Source organism: Gorilla gorilla, chromosome Y, assembly GCF_029281585.2.
Source record: "Gorilla gorilla gorilla isolate KB3781 chromosome Y, NHGRI_mGorGor1-v2.1_pri, whole genome shotgun sequence".
NCBI classification, from domain to species: Eukaryota; Metazoa; Chordata; class Mammalia; order Primates; family Hominidae; genus Gorilla; species Gorilla gorilla.
The window spans coordinates 45,275,359-45,297,492 of NC_073248.2; the positions used below are offsets into that span (position 1 = coordinate 45,275,359).

The 22,134-nt window shown below is 59.2% G+C and overlaps 1 pseudogene; it reads left to right on the forward strand.

The window, feature by feature from the left end:
• Nucleotides 1-2,209: 2,209 nt before the first annotated feature.
• On the forward strand, nt 2,210-22,071 carry LOC129530227 (alpha-2-macroglobulin receptor-associated protein-like; annotated as a pseudogene).
• Nucleotides 22,072-22,134: the final 63 nt, after the last annotated feature.

Here is a 22,134-nt window from a genome sequence, read left to right on the forward strand (position 1 = left end):
CACCACCTAGTGAAGAAATACAACCTGGACACCACTTTGGAAGCCTGTCTGTGTTCACCCATCGCATTCTCCCTCCTCCCCCAGCCCAGGTATCCTCCATCCTTTAGCCATCCCCTGACTTTCTTTAGTTTCATTGCCTGTGTATGCAGCCACGAATAAAATATTGCTTAGTTATCTGGGAAACTGGGCTGTACAGGAAAAGGGCTCTTAGAACCCCACACCACTGTCAGATGCAGGATCCCAGAAGACTCTGCTCCCAGTCCAGCTTCCAATTCCTGTGGGTTTATAACAGGCCTTTCTAGAGACACTGGGGGCAGGATTCACAGAGCTGGAAAATTTGCAGTGAGGACCACATTCCAGATGACCAACAGGGACATGCTTGGGGGGGACAGGCCAATTTGGACTGTCCCCTTCTAAGCCCACCAAGACCTACCTGTAGCTCTCAGGAGTGGGGTCAGGGCAAAACATGTATGTGGGGTAAAACAGGTGACCTCTGATTCTAGGCACCAGGAGATGGAGAGAAGAGCAGGAATGAGGGAACAGAAGGGGAAGGAAGGCACAGGTGAGAATCTAGGCCAGGCTCACCTGGCCATTCTGTCCTGAGGCTTAAAAACATGCAATGATGGCAATGACAGCATTTGATCTGTCTCTGGAGTCACTTCGCATGAGGTCATTCTCCCTCCACCACCCTCCTGGGGGATTCCTTTACCTCCTCTCCCCCATACATCCCATATTGGGAACTTGTGCTTACAGCTAAGATGCAGTAACAGACTGAATTTACCCTCTTGCCTGAAACAACTCAACAGCTGGTAAAAAAGAAATGAAACGATGGCTCTGAAAATACTAGAAAAGCAGCACAGGACAGCAGCAGATCACCTTGATTCCAGGGACCTGAAATCTTCTCTGGATCAACACAAGATACAATTTAAATGTAAATTAGGGTAGGCCCAGTGGCCCACGCCTGTAATCCCAGCACTCTGGGGGACCAAGACAGGAGGGTTGCTTGAGCCCAGGAGTGGGAGAACAGCCTGGACAACATAGGGAGACCTAATTTCTACAAAAAATTTTCAAAAATTAGCTGGGCGTGGTGACACGTACCTATAGTCCCAGCTACTTGGGAGGCTGAGGCAGGAGGATCGCTTTACCCAGGAGGTCGAGGCTGCAGTAAGCCATGATCATGCCACTGCACTCCAGCCTAGATGACAGAGACCCTATCCCCCCACGCAAAAAAAGGAAATGAATTAACATTAATTCCTCTCAAGATGCCCAGGCTCTATTCACCCCCTTTGTCATTGTCCCTCCAGTTGGAAATTCCTCCCTCCCCGGGCAAAATCCCGCCCACCCTTGGAGGCCTTTTCAGATCATTCTTGCCAGATGAGCTCCCCTTGTCCCTTCTCTGAGCCCAAAGGGGCCCAGCTGCCGTCTGTCTCCCTGCTTCCCCTTGTTTCCCGCGCTACCTCCAGGGCACTTCCCAACTCACTGGCCAAGCCCCCAACGAGCGGTCTATGCTAACTTTGGCTCTGTGAATTTCCTAGAGTGTCATGGGTTGGGGAAAAGCGCACGAAGTCCTTCCTGCCTTGCAGCAGGCGCGAGAGCAGGCGCTTGGGACGCGGGTTGGGGCAGGGGCCCCGGGACGTAGGGGGACGTCTGCGCGGTCCTGCGTCCCCGGGACAACCTGGCCTGGGCTCACCCACGGCCAGGCGCTCCGCGGAGGGCAGAAGCGGGCTGGGCCAGGCTCCTCAGCGCCAGGCCCGGGCCGCAGTGCCAACCCCGCAACAGCACTGGACATGCAAGAGTCGGCGTCAGTGCGCGTGAAGCCGGAGCATTATCAGGCTCAGCCAAACATGGCCCGGTTCTTGGGCTTTCCGCTCTTTCTGTGGGGCAGAGAGGGAAAGAGGCCTCGAGTCGTGCGGGCACCAGGCTCCGGGCTCTGGGTGAGGCCTGATCCCTGCTCCCGCCCGGTCACCCTCATTCTCCAGTTGTATCCCCTGCCAGAGTCTGCAGCCTCGGGCCGCGGCGTGGTTGCCTGGGAAACGCTTGCGCCTGCGCAGGGCTTCCTAGGCGCTGGAGTCCGCAGGCGGCCTCGCCGCTGCCGGTCGCTCACGGAGGAACTACAATTCCCAGGAGACCGCGCGGTGGGTGGGGGCGGGGTAGTGGGCGGGGCATCGGCAGGCTAGGTTCTCTCCGCGCAGCGCCAATCGCAGAGAAGATGGCGCCGCGGAGGGTCAGGTCGTTTCAGGCTCCCGGCGCTGCTACTGCTGCTGCTCTTCCTCTGGCCCTGGCCCGCGGCGAGCCACAGCGGCAAGTACTCGCGGGAGAAGAACCAGCCCAAGCCGTCCCCGAAACGCGAGTCCAGAGAGGAGTTCCGCATGGAGAAGTTGAACCAGCTGTGGGAGAAGGCCCAGCGGGTGAGCGCGGCCCGCGGGCGGTGGAGCGGGGCCTGGGGGCGGGGGCGCGGGGCCTGGGGGCGGGGGGCCGTGGTTGGGGTCGTTGGAGCGGGGCCCAGGGGTCGGACGCGGAGGGGGGCGCAGCCGGGGCACCTGTGCCTCACGCGCCCTGTCCTTGGCACAGCCTCCCCCAAGTGTCAGGTGGGGCGCCCCGACCCCTTCTGCAGCAGGAAAGGTACCCGTGCCGGCGACGACGCCGTGTGAAGCAGGTGGCGGCCGGCACCCCGAGGGTCAGTGTCGCCCTCCCCAGCCTGGGCGGCCTGCTGACCCGAGCGTAGGGACAGAACCAGGCTAGATCACAGGTCTCCTGCCTCCCGAGCCTTTGCCTGTTCCCTCAACCTTATCTCCCTATGTGGGGGAACAAGAAAAACAAAATGTTGGGTAGAAAGACGTGTCCAGGGACAGAAGGAATCCCAGTAGCAAGCCCGTGCTTGTTCATTTGAGCGAGAAATGAGGAGGTGAGGAGATGGGATCGGTTTAGAGCACATAAAACGCGACCTTGGGAATGCTGAAAGTCAGTCTTAACAGGGCGCTCACCTGACCTCTCCTTCATTTGAGAGATGAGGGTACGGAGGCCCCGAGGGGAAAGGGCACCCCCAAGGTGGCTCGGCCGGTGGGGCTCCCCGGGACAACAGCTTCCTAATTGGTGCGTGACCCTGGGCCAGCTGCTCTCTTCATTAAGATACGGTTGCTTCATTTGTTAGGTGTTCCTGAAAACACCTGAAATGGGTGTTTTCGAACTATGCCGACCATCTGGGCCTCATTATCTCATCTCAAATGCAGGAGTCAGATTAGATCTCTGTCTCAATAGTCCAGTTTTAAGCATTCCTGAGTCTTTGAGAGGGAAAGTAAATGATTTGCAGAATAAGAAGGAACTTTTGGAACGAAAAGGGAGAGGAGAAACAGGTGGGGGACAGATAGACGGTTATAAGACTGCGTGGGGATGGGGATTGACGCCTGGGCATCAGCTCCACAGGGCCTTCCTGAATTGCTCCTGGGACCAGCAGTCAAGCCCCATGCGTAATGTTCAGCCTGCGGAGGTGGGAGAACGCTCTGGGCTGGAGCGGCAGGGCGGCTTCTTGGAGGAAGGGATTCTGGAGGGGCTGGGGACACGGCTGGGTTTGGATGTGTTGATGGCCTCCCAGCAGCAGGGAACAGGTGTGACCAGGAGCAGCCGGGATGCAGTGCTGCCTCCCCGTGCCCACTGCACTGGGCATCTGTTGAGTGGGTGGAGTCCCCCCTCCCCATGAGGAATGGGGAGCCCGAAATAGACTCCCTGACCAATTGGGGGTGGCGCTGAGGAAGTGCACTCGGGCCCAGGAACCCCAGCGGCTCCCTTTACTTTTGGGTGCTGGCCCAAGTCTTCCACCTGCTCTGCAGGGCCGCCCTGGTGCGCTCCACCTTACCTCCAGCCACCTCCAGCTGGTCCTCTGTCTTTGTCAGCCCAGGCCCCCTGCAGCAATACGCCTGCCCTCAGGCTGCCCCTGCACTGGTCCAGCTACCCTCGGGCTGCCCCTGCACTGTCCCCTGGTGCTGGGTGCTCGCCTGACCAGTTTCAGTCTTGGGTCGGGTCATGTCTCCTGAACCTCCCTGAGGTTCACTGGGCACCATGGTAGGGCAAGCTGCTCACCTCCACTTTGGACTGAGCCTTGGACTAGATGATCTTTCTGGTCCCTTTAAGTCCTGAAGTTCTAGTTGTGTGGGCAAGTCTTTTTTGCTGAACAGAACGTGAAATTCTTCGAGGGTGAGAGTGTTTTGGGGGATTTTGTGTGTCTTCCCCCCTTCCAGAGAGCCTGGTACTATGGCAGGCAGGCCTGCAGAGCCCATTCGTCTTGATTTTCCTTCCAGATAACAGAAGCTTGGAGGGTGGCGGTGCTGTGAGGGTGTTCTATCCTGGAGCCAAGTGTGCAGGCGTCAGACCCGTCCGGGTCTTTTTGAGGTTCTCAGTGGCGGTAGCGCATCCCGGGTGGTCTTTGTGCTGTGGCTCTTGCTGCCGAGCGTGCCAGGGCCCAGGGTGGTCAGGAGGCAGGAGGAGCCACAGTCAGTTCGAACGTAGGGGCAGAGAATTGTTCGTGCAAACAGTCACTCCAGTCGGCTTCTTACCCCACCTGACTCGCCGCTCTAGGTAGGTATCAGACGGAGACGGGGTCTTGGATCGCCCCCTGGAAGATAGCTGAGGTGAGGGCTGCTTTTTCAGAGAAGCACGTCCTGCCCGGCTCTGCAGCCACTGCTCTCAGCCTCCTGCGACCTGCGCTCAGCAGCCAGGATGGTCTTGTCCTTTCTTTGGTTTGCTTCATGAAAACATCGTGTCCCTGTTTTCTGCATGTAAAGCCACATCCTGGCATATAGGATTGTGTAGTGTGTCAGTAGGCATAGGGTGAAGGGAGCATTTCAGGAAACCTTTGCCTTTGATGGGCTGTGAGACCTGCGTTGAGGTTGCTGCCAAGAAGATGCTGAGACCCGCTTTCATCAGGCAAGACCCGGCCGGGGGGTGCTGCTTCATCCTCTCCAGCAACTTGAATCTTGACTTTCTGTGACTCTCCCAGTTCCTCTTTCACAGGCGGGCTCCACTGTGTTGCAAGACTCCTGAGCAGAGGCTGTCCCTGGAGCTTTGGAGGTCGGAGGCCATGCAGAGCCCTTGTGCTCACAGACGCCTTCTGAGGACTCTGCCTCTTCAGAGCTCTGTGTGTTGTGTTGATGCTGTGGAGTAAGCTCCAGGGTCTGCATGGTCCAGCTGCGGCGCTCAGGGACACACTCGTGTACCTCTTGGCCTGGGCTGCATGGTGCCATGAGCTCGGAGTCCTTGGCCATAGGTCCTTAGTTTTTTTGGTTTTTTGTTTTTTTGTTTTTTTTTTTTGAGACAGAGTCTCACTCTGTCGCCCAGGCTGGGGTGCAGTGGCGTGATCTCGGCTCACTGCAACCTCCGCCTCCCAGGTTCGAGTGATTCTCGTGCCTCAGCCTCCTGAGTAGCTGGGATTACAGGCATGCACCACCATGCCCGGCTAATTTTTATATTTTTAGTAGAGATGGGGTTTCACCATGTTGGCCAGGCTGGTCTCGAACTCCTGGGCTCAAGTGATCCTCCCGCCTCTGCCTCCTAAAGTGTTGGGATTACAGGTGTAATCCCAGGAGGCACCACACGCAGACGGTCCTTAGTTCTGACATGAATGGTGACTGCAATGAGAGTGTGTGAAGCATCTTGTTCTCAGAGGTCTGACGAGTGGAAACTGAGATCTGCGGAGAGGAGCCCTCATAGCCCCACCCCAGCTCTCAAGCATCCCCCCTGGCTTGAGAAGGGCCTCTGAGGATGGGCCAGCCAGTGGCCTCCATGGGCACCTAGGACTCGCCAGGCCAATGCATGACCTCACAGCAGCTCAAGGTGGGTATGGCTGTGCCCTTGTCCATGGAGCTCAGGTGGAAGGAGCTGGGGCACAGTGGCTGGGCTGGGACAGTGCATGCCACCTGCCGTGGTGAGACAGGTACAGCGTGCCAGGAAGCCTTGGTCACCGCCACAGCCTGCTCCTCATGGTGGGTGCCTTGCAGTCTGGCGCGGGCACTCAGGTGAGTGCTGGGAGAATGGCACGTGCCCTCTGAAGAGGTGGTCCATTGGCGGTCCTGGTGGCATTGGAACCTGCCCAGCCTGAACTGTGCTGTGTGTGCAGGTTGACACCAGTGGTGTAGCTGTGGACCCTGGCCTGGGTTTCCTGGGGCGTTGAGAAGCAGCAGCAGGTTATTGGAAAGTTCCAGAAAGCTCTGCTGGCACGCGGGTGGTGCTGTGTGGGGAAGGGCCACTGCTGAGGTCCCGAGCAGTGCTGGGCCCTTGGGTCTGGTCAGGAGGACACGGTCGGCTCTGCTTGTGTCTGAGGACACAGGACCGGCGTCATTTGATCAGCTGAACCAGCTTTCTTGCCTGCATGTATACCCTGGCTGTTGATGATTTGCCTCGCTGCTTCATGTTTGACAGGTTCTTTTCTGCAGTTGGTCTCCACAGGGTACTTCTAACTTGATGCGTTAACATTTAACTTGAGAGAGGTAAAAGAATCCAGACGTGGGGTCTGGGGTCTGCACGTGACCTGCTGGTCTTCCTCTGTGCAGAGCTGGGGCTGCTTTCTGTGGTGGTGCTGCCAGGCTGGCCCCTTCCGCGCTGAGCACTGGCAGCCACACATCAGGGGAAAGGGAGCTGGCTTTTGTGAGACAAGCGGTGTGAAATTTAGACACCCTGTTGCCTGAGAGTTGGGGAATCAGAGGGAGAAAATGACTTTCCCATGTGGGTTGCAGATTTTACAGCCCACGGAGCACCTGCCCTTGATTCTCCCAGCACCCTAGGGAGGCAGACAGGAAGCCAGTGAGGACCGCAAGTTACAGGGGTTGGTGCCTGGCTGTGAGCCTGCCAGGACGGGCCCAGGACTTCAGCAGCCCTGGGTCTTCAGCTCTGCTTTCCAGCGGGCAGCCCATGGGCAGTCATGGGACACCTGCGTCCTCTCCCCTGCAGCCAAAGAGGGCAGACCTGGGGCCCCTCAAGGCCAGCACACACTTGAGAGCATGGGCCTGGATTGCCTGCCCCAGGGTGCTGCTTCTGGCTCGGACCATCACTGTGGGCCTCGCATCTCAGACCCTCCCGGGCAGTGCAGCGCGGTAAGTAAGGCGCCTACAGGGTAGCAGCAGCCACGGGGAAGTAGAGATGGAAGCAGACCTGTTCCTCCAGGAGTTTGGGTCACAAACAAGATAGGCAGGTGTGGGCTCCCCCTCCTCCTGAGGCACAGACTGCCCCTCCTGAGAGTTCAGCGTCACTCAGGTGCCTCATTGTCCTGGGTCCTCCTGCTGGGAATGCTCAGATCAGACCTCAGGTCTCCTAGGGCCTTCCAGTGGACGCCGCAGGTGAGAGTCCAGGGCACAGAGGGGCACGGGGTGGAGCTCTGGGGAGAAGGGGCTGGGTGGATGGGGCTGGCTGGAGAAGAGGCACGCAGGTAGGGGTGTGTCAAAGGCTGCCAGGGAAAGGGTTTTCAGGTCGGGACAATCCTGGAAAGCAGCCCCTGCAGAGATGGGAGCGCAGAGCATCTACCAGGAGGGCCCAGACAAAACACTGCCCTGGGACCACCCACCAAGGGTTAGAGAACCTTCTAGAGAATTAGAAGCTTTCCTCTGCCCTAGGCCCTGCCATTCATTTTGTGCCTAACGTTTGCTATCTGTTTACCACTGGGGATCTTGGCTCAGTAATCTGAATTCGTCCCTAACTAAATTTTAAACTCCTGGAGGGTGGGGCCTGTGTGGCTAGGGCAGCCGCGGATAGTCAGGCTGGGCTTCTGAGAGGAGAGAGGGCGGAGCTGACAGCCCCAGCACCCAGCTGGAGACAGGGCCTGTGGTTAGGGGTCTCCTTCCTCCCAGGCCCAACACAGACTGAGCTGCAGGGAGCAGGATGGGGTCAGTCTAGATACAGGCAGAGTGAGGCGAGGAGGTTCCGGAGTGTGGGGTGTGCCAAACACACAGAATTGGCTTCGCGTGAGTCTTGAAAGAAATGTGTGCCCCTGCGTGGCGCGGACCTGAGGGCTGGGCCTCCTGAGGTCTCGGGCTGCAAGGCAGTGTGGGCCACAAGGCGGCGTGGGCTGCGGGACACTGGGAAGGCAGCCGGCTCTTGACGCTTCCTGGGGATGTTCACTGTTTTACATAAACTTTATTGAAATATAACACACATACTTTGGATACTAGCTTGTGTTGTATTTATGTTAGAAAATAGCTAATGAAATATAGATAAAAGATTAATATTTCAAATCTCTAAGGGGAAACAGACTCCATATTGAAACACACATAATCAGAGGCAGGCGTTAGGTGATGGGCACTTGGAGCTCAGAGGCAGGAGCTGGGGTTCCCTCCTAGAGCCACGGGCAGCTCGTGAGGACCAGCCCCGGGGGAATGTGAGAATGCAGGTGCTCAGGGAGGGGGACCCTCCTGAGAGCTGAGAGATTTGGGGATCTGCACTGCACAGTGCCGAGCACTTCCTTTGCTGCAGGACTCCACAGAGCCTTTAATGCGCTGGCGTCACGACAGGCATGCGGTGCAGCCTCCCCAGTTAGCCAGGGACAGCACCCTGTCTCCGTGAACCCTGGTCCCACCTCATGACACGTTGTGGTTCACACAGCTGGGCCACTCTGCTCTGCACGGAAGAGCCTTCGCTTCCCTGAAGGGCTCGCCTGCCCCAGCACACGCCTCTTAGCGGCCGGGCCAGCCCTGAGGCCAAAGTTGATGAGAGCTGGCCGGTGGGTTTCATTCTGCTGCTTGCCTCGGCCGCCTGGCATTCTGGCCCAGTCATTCTGACGTGGGGACACTCTTGGCCTAAATCCTGTCTTTGCAACCAAAAAGCAGTGTGCCCAGCGGTCACCTCACTTTCTCCCTTCTCTCACCCAGGGTCCCAGAGCTGGGAGGGCAGGGGTGGGATGAAGGAAGCGTGGCCTGCCCTGCGGAGAGGGATGAGGGTGGGGCGGGGAAGTTCCTCAGCCCCAGTGCAGCAGCTCATTCCGGGGCGCTGCCTGTGTGGTCTACGCCAGCAGGTAAGTGAGAGGGTGACAGATTCCTGCTCCAGAAGGATCTGGGGCTGTGTAAGAACCGTCTCAGCAAGACAGTTCGGATCATGGTACACTTGAGAGGTGGTGACTGAGGGTCTTTGGGAAATGAAGATGGGGCAGATCTGAGATTACAGTGATTTTTTTTAAAAAAGAGCTTCTAGGTGTCTGTGTCCTTGCAATGTGTATCTGCAATGGTAATGCAGTGGGTATCTTCTTCCTGCTCTGTTTATCCGAGTGCCCGATGGCTGTCCTCAGGTGCTAGGGTGGGGTGTCCTGTTACAGCCGGACAGGAATGAGCAGCCGCTGCTGGTGGGGAGCCCCCGATGGACTTGGGGTTTCCAGATCGTGTATACAGACAGGCCTAGAGAATGGTGTCCATGTTGAGTTCTTGTCTAAACCTGTGGGGTTTGAATCCTGCGGACAGTGACCCTGACTCCACCTCTTCCTGGTCTCCCAGAACCTCCCGGTGGCCAGCCTCTTCCAAGGTCAGTTTCCCGCTGTGTCCTGGTCCGTCCTGCTCGTGGCTCACAGGCTCCTCCCCTTCGTTCGCAGCTGCATCTTCCTCCCGTGAGGCTGGCCGAGCTCCACACTGATCTGAAGATACAGGAGAGGGACGAACTCGCCTGGAAGAAACTAAAGCTTGATGGCTTGGACGAAGATGGGGAGAAGGAAGCGAGACTCATACGCAACCTCAATGGTACATTTGTTTCTTTCCTAATGCAGGTCGAGTATCCCTCTTCCTAAATGCTTGAGAGCGGCAGTGTTTTGGATATCGGATTTTGTTTTTGGATTTGGGAATATATGCATTATGCTTAATCTGGATATCCAAAATGAGCCTTTCCCCTGAGCATCCTGAGTGCCCAGAAAGCTTAGGATTTGGGTTGGGGGCTCACCCTCATGAGGGAGGTGGCCACAGGCTTCAGAGGTTGGCAAGGCTAACCCTCATGAGGGATGGTGGCTGCTCGCCTCAGTGCTGTGGGCTACGCCTCTGACTCCTTGGCTCTTGGCCAAGGGGCCCATTGGGCACAGCCTGCGGGGGGCTCTCCTCTGAGCACAGATGCGCCCTTGGCCGTGGTCTCGGTTTGCTGTCACAGGTGCCATTGGCACGCCAGAGGGAGGGCCAAGGCAGGGGCACTGGGTGCAGGAAGGGGCCGGAGGACAGCAGGAGGCTCTGTCACCCAGAGGAGGAAGCAGTCTCCCCTAGCATCTTGAAGTTTTGGGGACATACTCCAGATGTTGTCAGAATGGACACTTGGTTGTGATGCACTTAGTGAGCCCTCGTCCCTGTGGGTATTCAAGAAGAGGCAGGACAGTCACCTGCTTGGTACCAGCATACGGAAGACAGGTGTGTCCTCAGAGCCAGGAGGGTTTTAAATGACAGAGTTGCGACTGTTCCTTTTGGACCCTTCTCCTCCACCATCCTCCCTCACCACGGGCCCATCAGCAGGGCACTGGCAGGCAGAGGACGCACACCAGGTGGGCCCGTGGGACTGGGGTTGGGGCTGCTCCGGAGAGTCGAGTGCTCAGCTGCCTGCTGTCAGCTATGTGTAGCAGCCCTAGGAGCTGCTGCGCCTCCACCCAACTGCTGCCCCTGGGCCTGACCCCAGGCTCCCCTTCCCCAATCCCCTCCCCCGCTGCTCCCTGTGTGACCTGGGCCCCCGGCATAGTCCCCTGCCCCCCACCTCCATTTCCTCCTCCTGTCTCACAGGACAGTGGTGTGAACCAAGTGGGATACTCCCCACTGGGGTGGGGGTGGGGGTGGCTGCCATCGCACTTGTTGCTGTCGTGAGGGTGGCCCCAGAGCCCTGGCCATGTCTGGAGTCTGCTGTAGCCCTGCTTTTCACACGTGCTGATGGCCTCAGGCATTGCAGCGCCTGGGTTGTCTCTGGTAAGGAGAGGAGGTGTCTACGGAGTTCCTTCGTTAGGCCTGATGCTCTAACACCTACTCCTCAAAACTCGTTGTCGTCCCATTTGACAGGCTCAGAGAGGGTGATTTGTCTGGCATTGCAGAGCTGAGTAGTGCAGCAAAAATTTGGAGCCAGGGTTTTCTGACTCCTGAGCAGGTGGTCTGTTCCCAGCCACCCCTCTTCTCCCATTGGCAGGCATCAGCAGACATGTCATGTGGCTGCGCCCGGGTTAAAGACAGAGGGCTGGCTTCATTTTTGCTGGTTTATGCCACCATGTTCAAGAGTCTGGGTGGGACGTAAGCCAAGACATGGCGGTAGGGACTGCCTGGGGAACAGAGACATGGCTGAAACAATTCTGGATGGTTGCATCCCCACCAGCATGTCTAGTGGGCCATTCCCAAGGGCCAAGAAAGAGCCTGTCCTGGAGGTGCCCCCAGGAAGAAGGGACTGGCTATGCAGCAGGGCAGCATTCGGGGCCTGGAGGAGACAGAGCAGCTTGCAGGGGGCACAGAAGTGGGCTAAGAACCAGCTCCCTCCTGCACGCCAGGCAGTGTCCTTGCAGAGTGTCCAGGTCTGTGGCCCAAGTGGAGCTGTCTTGTTTTCTGCCATTGCCTAGTGACCTGGCAGAAAACTTAGTGGGACTCTAGGAGCTGGCGTCCCAGAAGCAGACCGTGCCCACACTCAGGAGAGAGGCTCGTCCTGGCTGGTTGCCCGCCATCTTCTGGGTGTGGCCCCTGGACCCCCAAGGTCCCCCGTGCCATTATCAAGTCTGATACCATACCTGGGGGACCAGCCATAGCCAAGTGTGCCTGCCCTTGGCACCCTCCATGCTGAGGTCCACCCTGAGACAGACGGGCCACGCTCCACTCTGCCCTGCCCTGCTCTGCTCTGGGGTTCGCTCCTGTCCTCACCCTCACTGCGCCCCCAGGGCCACTTCACTCCCCATGCAGGGAGTGTGGGGCGGCGTCCATCCTCCCCAGGCAGGGAGTGTGGGGCGGCGTCCGTCCTCCCCAGGCAGGGGGTGTGGGGTGGCATCCATCCTCCCCAGGCAGGGGGTGTGGGGCCACCTCCGTCCTCCCCAGGCTGGGGGTGTGGGGTGGCATCTGTCCTCCCCAGGCAGGGGGTGTGGGGCGGCGTCTGTCCTCCCCAGGCAGGGGGAGTGGGGCCACCTCCGTCCTCCCCAGGCAGGGGGTGTGGGATGGCGTCCGTCCTCCCCAGGCAGGGAGTGTGGGGCCGTGTTCATCCTCCCCAGGAGCTCTAAGGGCTCGGTGCTCCTGAGGCCGCCTCCAGCTTCAGTGCTCTGTGACTCCATTCCATGCAGAACCCAGCACCTCCAGAATCCAGAACCTTCCATAGTCCCTGCTGCTGATCGCAGCCTTGGGCACTCTGCCTTTTGATGGGGTCTGACCAGCCACTTTGGGCTCTGGCTCAGAGCTTTTGGCTCCAACTAGGAAGGCTCGAGCCAGGCTAGCCTCAGAGCCCCAGGATATGGCCCAGCCTCCCTGTCTCCCCCTCTCCTCCTCTCAGGCTCAGGGGTGCACAGCCTGGGGTTGTGACCTCAGTGCTGCTGAGCAGTGGCTGGACTTGGGGGTCTGGGCAGGACGGCCTTCACAGGCAGGCCTGGCACTGGCTTTCTAAGGCCAGGAGGCATCCAGGCCACTTTTTTAAAAAGTTTGTGTATTTTTGTATGTATTTATTTCATTTATTTTCTCATCCCCCACAGCCAGTATTATTTGTTTAATTATTTATTTATTTTAAAAGATGGGGTCTCACTTTGCTGCCCTGGCTGGTCTTGAACACCTGGGTTCAGACGGCCCTCCTGCCTTGGCCTCCCAAAGTGCCTGGATCACAGGCATGAGCCACCGCGCCCGGCCTAAAATAGTTATTTCAGGTATAAATTCCCTGCCATGGAAGACAGGCCCAGCATGTGGTTGAGCTTTGAAGCGTGCATCTACGGGACCCGTGCCCAGCGCCAGCAGCTCTTGACTGCTGTCAGGAGAGACGGCTTTCCTTAGGGACAAGACCACAGGCTGTTTTTTCACGCTTAGGAAGATCACAAGCACTTCCAGGCTGGAACACGAGAAGCACATGCTGTGTGTGGCCTTGAGACCCCCATGGCCCAGGCTTCCAGACAGAATGAGACAGGAGGGATCAGAGGCCAGGGTGGTGTCGATGAGAAAGGAGGCCTGAGGCTTTCGGGGTGTCCCTGGAGCAGGGACAGTCCCCAGGGCTGGCAGTGACAGAGGATGGACCTTTGGGAGAGGTGCAGGGGGGGGGCCTGCTGAGCCCAGAGCATGTGGAGGCCCCGCTGGGAGTAGTTCTGTCCAGTAGGGTCACGGGTGAAGGTGAAGGCCCAGAGGAGGCGCTGGGGTCCAGGAGTCACCATCTGGGTGAAGAGGTCCCGGGGTGAGGGGAAGTGTGAGGCGAAGGGAGGCTCCGAGCCCAGCATCTTGGGAGAGGCCTACTCGGGGCCCTCTCAGCCCGGAGGGGAAGGCAGGACCCCATTCTGTGGGAGGCGGGGCCCTGGGAGAATTCCCCCAGCCCCCAGGAAAGGGCCGGCAGGCAAGCCCACCGCCAGCTAAGGAGGCGGGTGGGGTTGCATGGGCCCCGGATTCCAGGGGACTTAGTAGAGGGCCTGACACACAGAGCCACAGCACAGGACTTGGAAGTGGGAACTGGGGCCTGGGGAGAGCTACTGCCGGAGGGCGAGGCCAGCCCCTAGGCTCTGCTCTCACATCCCAAGTGCAAGACTTGTCTGCAGCTGAGTCCTGTCGGCACCAGGGCCCGCGTCGAGCGCCTGCTTTCATATTATGTTGGTGGCAGCGTGTGGTGACAGACACAGCCCACAGATGCCGAGTCCCCCCTAGGGAAGCGGGGCTAGGGGAGCACCACGTGGGCAGATCCTAGAGGGCTCCCCGAGTGGCTGGGCCACAGCACACTGCAGACTAATTATTCCTCCTGGCTGCTACCAGTAACTTTTTGTTAGAAGCTGCTGACACTGACGTTTTTCCTTTAGAAACTGTTTTTCCTCCCAATAAATATAAGATGTGTGCTGTCAGAAAGCCCTGCCACCCTGCACAGTCTGCAGGTGGCCTCTGTCCTGTGGTCCTTAAGAGTTTTTGCCCTATGGTAGCAGGTGAGGCTGCAAATTTTGTTCTTGAAAATCTGTGCAGCTGGTCGCTAAAGACGGGCCAATCGGTAACCACTCTTACAGCCCAGCCCACCAGCTGCTTCCGACAGCTGCGTCTCATGGGGACACAGCTTGATGGAGGACTCCAGCCGGTGTGTCCCTGGTAGGAAAGAGGGAGGTCCTGGGGGTGTCCCGTGAGTCGCCAGACCCTTTCCTAAGCGCTGGGAGACCACAGACCCCACGCTTGTTTATATTCTTGTTCTCCCCAGATCTCCAGTGGTCATCCAGGAAACGGGTGAAAGGAAACTACTGGAAAATGAGAGGCAAACCTGTCTCACCCACCGTGGCAACCCAGATGTGTTGGCAGTTGACTGTTTTTCACAGGAAACCATATCAAATAGAACCTCCCCTCTCTCCTAGTCATCTTGGCCAAGTATGGTCTGGACGGGAAGAAGGACGCTCGGCAGGTGACCAGCAACTCCCTCAGTGGCACCCAGGAAGACGGGCTGGATGACCCCAGGCTGGAAAAGCTGTGGCACAAGGTACTCTTCGATTGTTTGCATACCTTGCAGAATTGGTGCCATTACGCTGAGTGTTAAGGCGGGGGCTGTGAGGGGCAGTCTCTGCTCTGCATGGGAGCCGGGGTTTGGGAAAGTCTCAGGAAGACGGTGGCTTCCTAAGGAAGCCATTCCACTGTCGTTCTGTGAATCTTTTCAGCTTTTCTGTTTAGAAGATTCCTTGCTCTTTGAGTAAAGGAGCTCTGTTTGGCCTGCAGCTGTCAGACCTTCAGCTCAGGTCACGTGTGGTTAGGGACGGTGACGTAGCATGGGCTGCGTTCTTTACTCCGTGTCGGATTTTTAGTGTAGTGAGTGGTGCCGTGGACGTGCCTCTGTGATTAGAAGGGTGCCCTCGTGTGTGGGGCTGGCCTTTCACCCTGTGCCTGGGAAGGGTGCGGGGGCCTGGTGCGGGGCCAGGCGCTGGGACCCAGCAGGGCCTGGTGGGCCGTGGCAGGGTGTTTACCTGCCGCAGCTCCCCCATTTCCAGCGGCTCCTGCTCCAGAACAGTTTCTCTGGATCACATTGATTTGGGGTCAACAGTTAGACTTCTTGTACTAGCCCAGTCACAGCTCATTGTCCTTGGCCAGGAGAGATGGAGTTGGTAGAAGGGGGCTGAGAGGGAGAGAGGGCCCTGTGTGGCCTCCCTGGACGTGTGTGAGCCACATCACCCCACAACCGGGAGGCAGGTGGGATGACAATGAGGGGCTGGCAGAGGTCCCCCTAGGAAGGTGGCCTTGCTGTCCTCACCACCTGCAGCTGGGAGAGCCAGGCAAGCCCAGGGTCACTGGGCTGCTGCCCTGTCCCCCTCTTTGGGATCTTCTGCTCCCCACCCCAGCCAGCTCGGTAGCCATCCCCCGTTGAGCCTGGACACGTCCAGGAGAAGGGTGGTTGCCTGCCGGCAGCTCTTCTCCGGTTTGTTTTTTGTTTTCCTGCCCTTTGTGAGGCCAAGAACCTGGCCCGGCACTCACGTAGGCAAGGGCCTGCCTGGCCATGAGGAGTGGTCGGCTGAAGAGCGGCCCTGGCCACACGAGCCCGCGGCGGGTTCACTCCAGGCCTTGTTTCCCTCTTAGGCGAAGACCTCTGGGAAATTCTCCAGCGAAGAACTGGACAAGCTCTGGCGGGAGTTCCTGCATCACAAAGAGAAAGTTCACGAGTACAACGTCCTGCTGGAGACCCTGAGCAGGACCGAAGGTGCCCCCTGCCCCCACCCCCTCCTGCCCCCCACCCCTCCTGCACCTGAGGCTCGTTGTGCTCAGTGGGCAGCCTCGGCTCCCCTCGGGAACACGGCAGGGGCAGGGGGGCGGCACCAGACGCCCTCTCCCAGGGTTCCACCGGACTTGTGAGTGGGGAGGTTGCTGTGCAGGCAGGGCTGGCTCTGGGAGTCGCCCGCCTGCATTGGATGAACCAAGTCCCACTGGCGCCTGCCCCCACCATGGGCACAGCTGCTGCCTTTGTCAGACCTGAGCTTCACTGATGGGTCCTTCATTCTGGACTCGTGACCCTCCCCAAATGTGTGACTTTCCCACCCCACAAAGCTGGAGTAAAATGGAGGGTGACCCAGCAGAGAGGGGGCAGGGCAGGGGTCCAGAGTCAGCCCCCAGGGGACCTGGTGCCCCAGCTGTCACCTCCAGGCACCACTTGGTGCGTGTGTCCCGGCGTCTCGCCTGTCTCACCTGGAAAGGAAGCTGTGCCAACGGTCGTTTCTGCGGCACTGCAGGACCGCGGAAGGGGGACATTTTCAGCCCAGAAATGAGAGCGAATTTGAGCTCCCCAGCAGTGGGCGTTATAGACAGTGGTCTGGGCAGGCAGGGCGAGGACTCCCAGCCTCATGGCGTCCTGCCTTCGGTTTTACAGAAATCCACGAGAACGTCATTAGCCCCTCGGACCTGAGCGACATCAAGGGCAACGTCCTGCACAGCAGGCACACGGAGCTGAAGGAGAAGCTACGCAGCATCAACCAGGGCCTGGACCGCCTGCGCAGGGTCAGCCACCAGGGCTACAGCACTGAGGCCGGTGAGTGCCCGCCGGGACTGTTGGTTCCCGAGGGTGGGGCCGTCTCTGGTTGTGTTTTGGGGACAAGCAGGCAGGTGCTTGTAGTGACGGGAACCTGGGCCTGTGGACGCAGCGGAGACCCTCGGCGCGCTCAGTCTACCCAGGGGTGGTCACAGGCCTCGCTCCCAGGAGCTGTTCCATGAAGGTCACTCGCCGTCCCCAGCCTTGTACCTGGAGACTAGCGGAGGGCAGTGGCGGTAGCGGGCCTGGGAGCAGCCCTTCCCAGCGTCTCCCCAGCCTCAGCAGCACGGCCCCTCCCATGCTGCTGTTGGCCAAGAACAGAGACCACTTGTCAAACACAGCTCTGTCTCCATCTCATGCCACCCACACCGTCCATCAGTCCCCTTCAGCCCGGCAGGGGCAGGACGCCCGCTGAGGCCACAGAGCTTGTGGCTCCATCTCAGCAGCTCATCTCCCTCCACTGCAGGCCCTCAGTGGCCAGGCTCTGCACCACTGCTTCTTGCCCCGGACCCGGGCCAGAGCCTTGTGCAGGGTTTACCAGAAGCCTGCTGGCCTCACTCACACAGCTTCCGATTCTGTACCTCATCCTCCACGTGCACACTGAGCACCAGCTGCACACCAGGCACTGCTCTAGGCTCGAGGAGGCAGCAGCCGCCAGGAGATGGCATCTGTGCCCTCATGGTGATAAGACAGCAGGGCTGGTCTCTGTCCCCGGTGCCAGGCAGAGCCACCGCCTCGTCTCCAGGATGGTCTGGCCAGAGGCAGCCTCCAGCACAGCAGTCAAATGTGTCCACGCGGGTCCAGGTCCCCTTGGTTGGCTGTGCTGCTGTCACCTGAGTGCCCTTGGGCAAGACCCCTCACCACCCACCCCCAAACCCAGGCTCCCTTAGCCTGACCTGGTGCTGGTGACTGTGTCAGCTGTAGGCTTTTGGCCGTAGTGTTGGGGGCTGGACCACCTTGTAGGCCTGCGATGCAGTTTGCTGAGTGCCTGTGCTGGAGAGACCCGGATGAGCCTGGCTATAGTCCATGCAGGAAAGGGCGACTCAGCCCCACACACTCCTCTTCCCACCTCGGGCTGTCCCCAAGGCAGTTGTGTCCAGCGGCTCCTGCAGTTCTCTTGCGGGTCTGCCTGGGCCTTCCAGCAAGCCCCTCCAGCCCAGGGTCCTCAGGGTCCTGAGCAGGAAGGGGTCAGCAGAGGCCACTGTTGCGGGGCTCCATGGGCAGGCGGCTCTGGACTACTCGCTCCTGAATGGAGAGTGGTGATGGCCCCGGAGTCTCTCACTGCATCCCTTCGTGAGCACCAGGGTCCAGGAGCCGTCTTGGTTTGTTTGGCTCCTCCCAGGAGCCCGAATGTTTGACTTTCACGAACACCACATCCTGCTGGAGACCCTGAGCAGGACCAAAGGGAAACAGCCTGTGCCTGCGTCTGGACCTGGCTGAACTTGCAGGCGCCCCCACCCGAGGTCCTGAGCAGCCTCTGCACACAGGCCACGTCCATCCTCTGCCTCCTGCTTCAGAGGCAGCCAGGGCGGGCTGTGGCGCTTCCCAGGCTCTGATGGAGGCAGGTGTTTCTGGACACAAAGGAGAAGCAGTTGTTTGGCCAAGGGGACAGAGAAGCCACATTTCAGCGAGGTCATGTGAGCTACTGAGCAGATGCGCTCTGTGCCCCACGAGACTTTGAGTGCACGCACCCGTGTTTCACACACATGCAGGTCGCGCCTGCAAACCCTCATAGGCTCCACACACACTCAGCGTGGTTGCCGCGGGGCTGGCTGTGGTGTGCACCCCGGGTGCTGCTGAGGCCACTCTTGCTCCTCCCCTGCAGAGTTCGAGGAGCCCAGGGTGATTGACCTGTGGGACCTGGCGCAGTCTGCCAACCTCACGGACAAGGAGCTGGAGGCATTCCGGGTAAGGAAACACGGCCCTCTCCTTCTAGCTCTCTCCTGTGGTGAAGATTCTCTTGCAGTTTCCGGGTAAGGAAACGCAGCCCTCTCCTCCGAGCTCTCTCTCTCAAGATTCTCGCAGTTTCTTCCTTAACCACTTGGTGAACCTGCTTGCGTTTTCCTCCTCATCTGCGTGGGAACTCGTGTTTCAGGGGCGGGGCCAGGCTCTGGAGGGAGGGGCTTTGGTTCTTTTGTCCGTGTCCACGTCTGAGCGTGGCCTTGGTGCGGGTACTGTGGATGGTCAACAGTTGGTCGGGACCCAGCCACAGCCTGGGGGGAGGGGACCAAGGACACTACCGGGATCGTTTAGGGGTGTCACCGCTTCCTGAGATGGAGGCCCAGGGAGGGAAGGAGACCACCTCAGGTGGCAGGGGCTCCTGGGGCGTGTGGAGTGCCAGATCATTCTGAGGGTGGAGAATTCATCAGCTCGGTGAGCACCCAGCAGGGCTGTGAGGAGTGGGGAGTCCAGCGGGGGTCCTGGGTGGGCAGCCTTGGGTATGGTATCTGGCCGTGAGTTCACCCAGGGTCCCTATAGCTGGTGTCTGTTGGGAGGGAGGTGGGTGTGGTCCTGCCCTCATAGGACTTGGGACTTTACTGGCCCCAGGAAGGGCCCTTAGCACCTCCCCCAGAAAGGGGTCAGGAGCTTCCCTCTGGGGCTGGGGCACCTTAGCTGGCCGCAGGCATGTGCATGGGGCTTGGCAGGTGGGGCCACGTGGAGGGCCCTGGGTCTGGAGCGTGGGGTCAAGGCAGGGCAGGGCACCTACAGGAGCAGGGACAGAGCTGCAGTCCAGCAGCAGTGGAACCCAGGCAGGCTGGGGGCAGGGTGCAGAGGCAGCCACCACAGAAGCACAGCCCCTGGACATGGGGTCTGGCTGGGAACGAGCTGGAGGCCCCCCAGATTCGGGGGGCGGGGGTGCCATTTGCAGAGACAGGGAAGGGGTCAGCTTAGGGCTGCCGAGGAGGCGCGGGCTGGGACCCGTTGCTAGTGTGATGGCCTCCCAGCTGCCGCCCCCTCATTGCCCATGTCACCGCAAGGCCTGTCCTGCCCCGGGTATGGCACCATCCCTTGGCGTCCTTGCAGTTCACCTGGGACCACAAGATGGCGTGGCGAGCACGGGGAGGGAACACTCACCTATGGAAACCTTGTTCCAGGAGGAGCTCAAGCACTTCGAAGCCAAAATCGAGAAGCACAACCACTACCAGAAGCAGCTGGAGATTGCGCACGAGAAGCTGAGGCACGCAGAGAGCGTGGGCGACGGCGAGCGTGTGAGCCGCAGCCGCGAGAAGCACGCCCTGCTGGAGGGGCGGACCAAGGAGCTGGGCTACACGGTGCGCACGGGTTCCAGGACCGGGGAGGCCACAGTTCCCCTGCAGCAAAGATGAGGCCGCCCACATGCAGCTCAGGGCTTCCTGTAGATGGGGTGTGGGCCCCACGCTGTTGTCTTCCCTGTCCGAGTTGAACCCCAGGGCCACAAGTGTGTGGGGCACTGAAGGCCACAGCAGCCATGCTAGGGGAGCCCCCCGGGCTTGTAGTGCAGTCCCCCGACCCTCAGGTGTGAGCGCAGGCCCCGGCAGGCCACTGCCTCGTCCTCCTGTGACCAGGATGGGGCGTGACCTGGATACCCACAGCCAGCCCATGAGTCAGGGCACTCTCCAGCCCTTGAGACAGGCGAGCCCCCTTCCCCACAGCCCCTGGGATGTGAGGGGAGGAGGGGCAGAGCCCAGGAGAAGCCGAAGCCAGCGCACGGCCTTGCCACAGAGGCACAGAAAACCTTGGAAGCTCATGCCAAGTTCTTTCTGGAGGGAGCTGGGGCTCAGGAGCCCCATCTGTGCCCTTTAAACTTTGAACTGCAGGCATGTGTTACCGATTCAAAAATAGGAAAGGCCTAAAAAGTAAATGAAGGTAGAAGTTCTGATAGGAGAGGGTGGTGCGGGTCTGCCTGGCAGAATGTGCAGGAGAGCAGCCTGCGGCCCTTGCCCGTGGGCAGGAGCTCAGGTCCAGGGTGAGCACCACCATGTGGGGTTTGCAGGGCGCTCCCACGAGACGCGGGGATGGAATGCTAGCGTGCACCTAGCTTCACCTGACCACGGCAAAGCTCGGTGTTGGTTAAGAAAGCCGTGTGGCACTGCCTGAGGCACCCGCACCGTTGGGGCAGAGGTCAGAGCCGCTGAGAGAAGGGACCTTCGGTGAGTTATTCACCCTGAGCCACGGGCTCCTATGTGGAGAGGGAGGTGGTGCCCACGAGCAGGGTTTTGTGAGAATCCAGGGAGAGCTACAGTGACCCCGGCCCAGGCTGGGCTGACGCAGCACCTGCTGCCACTGGGGTGGTATCTGTGGGGATGCTCTGGGCTGTTGTGATGTGAGGAGCTGGAGGTCCCTCTCCTTCCCTCCCAGGCCCTGAGGAGGAAGGCGCCTTTCCCAGCGCTCTGTCCCAGTCTCTCTGGTCATTACTTTTAAAAATAACACTGTGGGGCTGGGCACAGTGGCTCACACCTGTAATCCCAGCACTTTGGGAGGCTGAGGTGGGTGGATCATCTGAGCTCAGGAGTTCGAGACCAGCCTGGGCAACGTGGTAGAACCCCATCTCTACCAAAAATAGAAAAAATTAGCCGGGCGTGGCAGTGGGCACCTGTAGTCCTAAGTACATGGGAGGCTGAGGTGGGAGGATCACTTGAGCCTGGGAGGCAGAGGTTGCAGTGAGCTGAGATCATGCCACTGCACTCCAGCCTGGGTGACAGAGCGAGACCCTTTCAGTAAGTAAATAAATAACACCATGGGCCTATCACAGAGACCCTGAGCTTTCCACTTCAGCATGAACTGCTCCTGGCTGGTGGCTCTTAGCGTTCTTTGGTGGGATTTTCTAGTTAGCACTGAGCTGCTTTTGTGATTTGAGCATTTCTGGATGGGTGTGGAATTGGAAAGTCAGATGTGCAGGGCTTGCGCCTTTTCCTTTTGGATCGCGCGTCTCCTGACGTGAGGCTGAGCTCACAGAGCTGGCCTCGAGGCGCGCTGTCCCCAGCTGATGAGACATTTCTGTCCACAGGTGAAGAAGCATCTGCAGGACCTGTCCAGCAGGATCTCCAGAGCTCCGCAGAACGAACTCTGAAGGCATTGGGGAGCCCAGCCCGGCAGGGAAGAGGCCAGCGTGAAGGACCTGGGCTCTTGGCCGTGGCATTTCCATGGACGGCCCGCCGTCAGGGTGGCTGGGGCTGGCACGGGTGTCGAGGCAGGAAGGATTGTTTCTGGTGACTGCAGCCGCTGCTGTCGCGACACAGGGCTTGGTGGTGGTAGCATTTGGGTCTGAGATCGGCCCAGCTCTGACTGAAGGGGCTTGGCTTCCACTCAGCATCAGCGTGGCAGTCACCACCCCAGTGAGGACCTCGATGTCCAGCGGCTGTCAGGTCTGATAGTCCTCTGCTAAAACAACACGATTTACATAAAAAATCTTACACATCTGCCACCGGAAATACTATGCACAGAGTCCTTAAAAAATAGAGTGCAGTATTTAAACCACCCGCTTGTTGGCTGGTCACTAAGTGTCCTGGTGGCTGGGGCCGGAGCCAGTGCTCGTGAAGG